Source organism: Camelina sativa, chromosome 15 (assembly GCF_030686135.1).
Source record: "Camelina sativa cultivar CO46 ecotype springtype chromosome 15, ASM3068613v1".
Lineage (NCBI taxonomy): Eukaryota > Viridiplantae > Streptophyta > Magnoliopsida > Brassicales > Brassicaceae > Camelina > Camelina sativa.
Window position 1 is genome coordinate 24346066 of NC_141894.1, and position 7013 is coordinate 24353078.

At 43.0% G+C, this 7013-nt stretch overlaps 1 pseudogene; it reads right to left on the reverse strand.

Moving 5' to 3' along the window:
- LOC147927032 (uncharacterized) lies at positions 1-1855 on the reverse strand (annotated as a pseudogene).
- Positions 1856-7013: the final 5158 nt, after the last annotated feature.

Below are 7013 nucleotides of genomic sequence, written 5' to 3' on the forward strand. Positions count from 1 at the left end.
CTACAAAACTATTCTACGATCTTCCATATCTTGAAATCTTTTTATCACTATCTCATTTGTCATTTTATCTAAATGCTCTTTTTCAATAAAACAAACCATACAATCATTTAATCGGTTTCCCAAGGTAGTCTTCACAATTTTCATCGCAGAAAAGTATCTCTCGACTGTAGGAGTGGCAACAGGTAAAGTCAAAACCAACTTCAAATCGATAAACAAGAGGATGCGAAAGATGTTTTTTTGTCTCCATCATTACACGTGCAAGATCTCCAAGACTCTCCAAATTAGCAAACCTTTTATCTTCACGGATATTATCGATGTAAATACCAAGTTGATGCTCAAGAGATATCCGCTCCAGAGAACTAAAATCTTCAGGATAAAACTCAGATAACCTCACAAGTTTCGATTGGTCAAACTCGTGGAAGGAACCAAAAGGGCTCAAAGACGCAGTGCAACTAAGTAATTCAGTGTTTACCTCGTCAAAACGATCATTAAACTCTGAAATTTGCATATCCAATACAGTGTAAAAACATTCCACTTGATAATGATGCAAGTTTGTTATGTTGGTTCTCTGTCTTGGCTTCTTTGGATCAACAAATTCTTCTTCCATGATGATCAACTCAGTTTTATGACTCTCACAAAAAGAATTAACTTTTTCAACCAAAGAATCCCATCCATTATCCCTGAGATTGTACAATTGTTGCTTGGTAGATTTCACCAGAGACATAACATTCAAAATGTCTTGATCTTTCCTTTGCAGATAGAGTATTTGTGATCCCGAGAAGAAGTAACATCAACTGTAAGTAGAACACAAAATCAAAGGTGTGCAAATATTTGATGAGCCCATTAGCTTGCCGTCTTTTGATACCATCACTCCCTTCGCTCTGGACATACTCCAATACTTTCACAATAGAAGGAAATAAATCAACTAATCATACTAAGGTATTATAGTGAGAACCCCATCAAGTATTACCAAGTCTTTCAAATGAAAGCTCCTGATTCAGTCCCTTTCCTGTCTTAATTTCACCTTGTCTAATTCCTTCTTCGATGATCCTTCATTGGTCTTCTCGAACCATATCTTTCCTCTTACAAGATGCTCCAACCACATTTAACAAAACCGAAATCATATCAAAAAAATCACCAACTTCAAAATGTTTTTTAGCAACTGCCATGACGACCAATTGAAGCTGGTGAGCAAAACAGTGTACATAATATGCAGTACTATTGTCTCTTAAAATCAAAGATCTCAACCCATTAAATTCACCTTTCATGTTACTTGCTCCATCGTAACCTTGTCCCCTTAATTTTTTCATACTCAACCCCCGCTTTGCAAACAATGAATCAACAGCACATTTCAGAGTTGCAGAAGATGTATCTTGAACATGAATAAGACCAATAAATCTTTCTTTTACTATCCCATCTTTATCAACAAAGCGAAAACCATTGCCACTTGCTCCTTAATAGAAACATCTGCAGACTCATCCACCAACAAGCAAAATACATCATGATTAACTTCTTGAATAATAGATTCAATAACTCCGTCTGCAAAGCAATGCACTAGATCAGTCTGAATTTTGTGAGACACTATCTGATTATTTTTTGGAGCATTCTCCAACACAACCTTCCTTACAAGCTCATTTTGATCTGCAGTATATTTCACAAGCTCTATGAAGTTTTCCCTATTAGCTGATTCTACTGACTCATCATGACCTCAAAAAGGTAATCCTTGTCATAATAAATATCTACAAACATCAATTGAAGCATTCAGTCTGATTCTGTATTCATTTTTTGCAGCATCATCCTGCTTATAAAAAACATGAACAATTGATTGACCTTGTCTCATCAAATTGTCAGCCATTTTCAATGCATTATTGTGAAAACTATTCACTTCTCCCACATGACCACGCAATCTCTTTGGATTTTTCCATGTATCAAATCCCCTTGTTACAAATTCATTACTTCCACCTTAATTTTCTGTGTAATCTCTAAACAAGTAGCAAACCAAAAAAAAAGCCTTGTCTGTCTTCACACTATATTCCAGCCAATCACCATAAAGATCAAACCAAATTGGATTGAATCATCTCAATTTATCTCCGGTTAGTGTTCTAGGAAATTTGTGACAACGAGGTTGATAAGGACCCTTAACTAAACATTTGCATCTTACCTCAACTATTTGGTTAGGGTGATATTCCACATTTCGTTTCCTATCTGCAGGGTCGACGGGTAAATTCTCCAAATTGTCATGAGAATGAGATAGTTGGGCTTAACCTATATTACCTTAATATATGTATAGCTTAAATTATGATACAATTTACATTTCATTTAATTTAATTTTATATTATAGAAAGAGCTTCCGTTAGACTTTAGCATGTGGCACAATAATTAAGTGTTATTATTTTCTGAACTATGATAACTAAATCCCATGTAAATTTTTTTTTTTCAGGATTTAGCATGTGGCACGTGCCACACAAACTAAAGCGTACGTCCGCCCCTACTCTCCTCTCTTGCTGAACAAGGACGGTTATATAAGCGTATACACGTTAACACAATTACACACAATAAACCCTTCTCTTTCTTGTGACTTGCTCTTTTTGGGCCATAATGGGCTTGAAAAGAAAACAAACCAGCCCAATTCCCAATTAAAAAACCGGGGTGTTACAGCTATAGTAACACATTTTACACAAATTTAAAAAACAAACCATGAAATGAAACAAACCAACCAAAAAACAATCATCCATTGACACAACCGTCTCAGGAATACAACTCTCGATCCAACAAAAAAAATCCAGCCTATATATCTGTAACATCCGTGAACCGGAATCCCGGTTTGGGAGTTGCATCGGTCGATGCAGATGGTGCATCGGTCGATGCATGTTCAATTCTGAGCGTTTTGACTTAAGTCAAACGCTGCGTTTTGGGTTAAGGAAAACCCTTAGATGCGAGTTTTGTCTCATTCGTGGTTGTGTGGCCGTTTTTGAGAAAAGAGAAAGAGAGAAAAGTTGTTCCTGAGTGTTCTTGAGAATTCTGGGAGATTGGAGGCGTTCCTGTAGAGATCTGTAGCTAGGATCGTTGTAGGAGCTTCCTAGAGGCTTGTTCTTGTTTGTTTAAGGTTCAGATTCTTCTGTGGCAAAGGTAAGTGCATGACCATGGCTTATCTAAGCTAGAGATCTCTCTGATTTGCTTGTTATGTGTTGTAAGGCTGGTTAGATTGTTATTTGGGACGTTGGGAAGCTTTCTTGTGGCTTGGGATCGAGTTTCGTGGTTGTTGGAACGAAGATCCGGCGAGAAGCTTTGGAGGAAAATGATGCTCGGCATTGCATCGGTCGATGCACTTTGTGCGTCGGTCGATGCAGATGCGAGGACGGCGTGTAAACTCTAGGGTTCTCGTGTTATGTCGAGCATGCGTCGGTCGACGCAACCTCCACCTGGTGTCGGTCGATGCATGTTGGTATCGGTCGATGCAGAGTCCTGGTTTGTTATTGTTGATTGTTGATTGTTGTTTGATTTGTTAGAGATGTCTCTATTGCTTGTGTGTATAGCCCAGTAGATGGGAGGATTGCCTTACTGAGTGTTTATAAAATACTCATGCATTGCAATATGTGTTTGTGGTGCAGGTAAAGGCAAAGTGTGATCGTGGAATCAAGGCAATGAAGGGGAGGATGTTCTAGGGACTCGGTTTTATGTTGTTTGGCATTGCTAGGATGCTAGAGTTGGGTCATTAGAACATTGCTAGGTTGCTGGTTCTATGATTCCTGTTGTTTTGGATATTGATTATGTTGAAATATGGTTATATTTTATTATTGGATTATTATTAAATATTGGTTGGTTATTTCCGTTGTTGAATGTGTTTGTGGTTAGGTGGCTAGTGGGTATGGGACCAGTAGTTGTAGTTTATTTTATTATATTATATTTATTATTATTTATTATTATTATTTTTTTTTAAAAAGGGGTCGGTCGTTTCATTTTGGTATCAGAGCCCTTACAGTTCTAGGTTTGGGTGCACTAGGTTTCTGTTGTAGATGTTTGGGATTGCATGTCTTGATTGATTATGTGAGTTAGTCAATTGTGTGTTGCATGGAGTCCTAGAACATCCTCTTCGAGCCGATTGTGTGAATCCACGGTGAGTATATGTTTCCTGTGTTATAATAGAAATTGTTTGCTTAGCCTTCTGTTCATGGTAGTGCAGATGGTTAAAGATGAGGCTGTGTCTGTTCGAGGTCGTGGGCGCGGACGTGGTCATGGACGCGGATGTGGTTGTGGTAGGGGTGGAGTCCCAGTGGTTAGGGAGACCGAGGACTAGAGTGTGACAGCTGAGGGTGTTGGCGAGTCGCAGGGTGTTCCGGGGGATTCCGTGAGTGTGGCAGGAGGGGGCGGTGTTGATGCTCCAGTGGCCGGTGATGCTCGGGTTCCGGGTGTGGGAGTCCCAGCGGGTGGAGTCCTTGGTACTGACTTTGCGGCTATGTTAGCACAGGTGTTAGAGCGATTACCACCAGTGGTACCGGCTCAGGCTCAGGTACTGCCACCAGTGGTGGTGGAGGAGCGGCAGCCAGTGGTTGCGTATGTGGGAGCACATAGACGTTATTTGTCTATGCTCAAGGAGATGAAGGATCTGTTCCCTGAGAGGTTTTTGGGTGGTACAGATCCTACTATTGCGGATGCGTGGAGGACGAGTGTGGAACGTAAATTCCATATTCTGAGATGTCCTGAGGAGTTTTGGGTGGACATAGGGGTCTAATATTTGAGCTGTGATGCTGATTTTTGGTGGAGATTAGTGGCTGCTAGGAGAGTGCAGCGGGAGATGACTTGGGCTGACTTCGTCTTAGAGTTCAACCGCAAGTATTTTCCTAGAGAGGCATTGGATCGGTTGGAGGTGCAGTTCCTTCAGTTGTCTAAGGGGACACGGTCAGTGCGGGAGCTGGACTTGGAGTTCAGTCGACTTCTTTGTTATGGGGGTCGGGCTTTGGAGTCTGAGGAGGCTCAGATCAGGAGGTTTTTGAGGGCTCTACGTGATGAGTTAAGAGTTCACTGTAGAGGGCGGAGTTATGCTACGCGTGCATAGCTGGTTAAGACTGTAGCAATGATTGAGGAGGATATCCGGGCACAGTCAGTGGCGGTAGCTCCAGCAGTTCAGCCTAGTAAGGATCAGCAGCAGGGTGGTTCTAGCAGGGGCGGTAGGCATGCTCAGGGAACCAAGAGGAAGTGGGAGGCTACGCAGAAGCCGAGTGGTGCGGGTTGCTTCAGTTGTGGGAGCAAGGATCACATGGTTGCTAGTTGTCCTAAGAGGAGTGTTCCAACGAGAGGACCTCGGGTATGTTATCATTGTAGGGAGACAGGGCACATCAGGTCTTTTTGTCCCAAGTTGAAGCCGGCAGCAGTGCCAGCGTTGCAGCAGGTGCAGCCTGGAGGTCAGCAGCTGGCACAGATTGAGCAGACTCCACGTGCTTACACGACAGTAGAGACTGGTGGAACCAGTGCCGGGGCGATCACAGGTATAATTTCTTGTACTTAATCTTTGTGAATTTAGTAGGGTCAGATTTTATGTTTTCCTGTGATAAAGTGTTAGGTTCTCAACACATGAGGTTTGTGTAGGGACCTTGTTGGTGGGCGGGTTTAAGTCCCATGTTATGTTTGATTCTGGAGCTTCTCATAGCTTCATTACTCCGGAGTGTGCATAGTGTGCGGGGATCAGCGGGGATCAGCGGGGATCCTGGAGAGCGTGCAGGAGGTGTCAGGGTTGCGGGAGGTGAGTTCCTGAGAGTGATTGGACGGGCTAGAGGAATTGATATTCAGATCGCAGGAGAGTCGTAGCCAGCGGATTTGCTTATCAGTCCAGTGGAGCTATATGATGTTATTCTCGGGATGGATTGGTTGCATCGGCATAGGGTGCATTTGGATTGCTATATGGGTAGAGTGGAGTTTGAGCGTTCAGGAGGGAAGTTGGTTTTTCAGGGTATTAGACCGACTTTGGGGAGTCTCGTGATCTCAGCCATTCAGGCTGGGAAGATGATCGAGAAGGGCCGTGAGGCTTATCAGGTTACTATATCTATGCCAGAGTTAGTGGGGAAGTCTACGGTTAGCGGTATTCCAGTAGTGGACGAGTTTGAGGATGTGTTTCAGTCTTTCCAGGGATTACCACCATCTCGGTCGGATGCTTTTACCATTGAACTGGAACCGGGGACGACACCGTTATCCAAGGCTCCTTACAGAATGGCTCCAGCAGAGATGGCAGAGCTGAAGAAGCAGCTAGAGGATTTGTTGAGTAAGGGATTCATCCGTCCTAGTGTATCACCGTGGGGAGCGCCGGTGTTGTTTGTAAAGAAGAAGGATAGAAGTTTCAGGTTGTGTATAGATTATCGGGATTTGAACCGGGTCACTGTGAAGAACAAGTACCCCCTTCCTAGGATCGATGAGTTCTTGGATCAGTTGAGGGGTGCTACTTGGTTCTCTAAGGTAGATCTGGCGTCGGGTTATCATCAGATACCGATAGATGAGGTAGATGTGAGGAAGACTGCTTTCAGGACGAGGTATGGGCACTATGAGTTTGTGGTGATGCCTTTCGGGTTGACTAACGCGCCAGCAGCATTTATGAGATTGATGAACAGTGTGTTTCAGGAGTTTCTGGATGTGTCTGTCATCATTTTCATCGACGATATCCTGGTTTATTCTAAGAGTCCTGAAGAGCATGCAGTCCATTTGAGGGCAGTTATGGAGAAGCTGCGGGAGCAGAAGTTGTTTGCTAAGTTGAGCAAGTGCAGTTTTTGGCAGCGTGAGATGGGCTTCCTAGGTCACATTGTTTCTGCTGAGGGGGTTTCAGTAGATCCAGAGAAGGATCAGGCTATAAGGGATTGGCCTAGACAGCAGAATGCCACAGAGATCAGGAGTTTTCTTGGATTGGCAGGTTACTACGGGAGATTTGTGCAGGAGTTTGCAAGCAGAGCACGTCCTATGACTAAGTTGACAGGGAAGGATGCTCTTTTTTCTGGTCAGAAGAGTGTGAGGAAGGCTTTGCAAGCCTG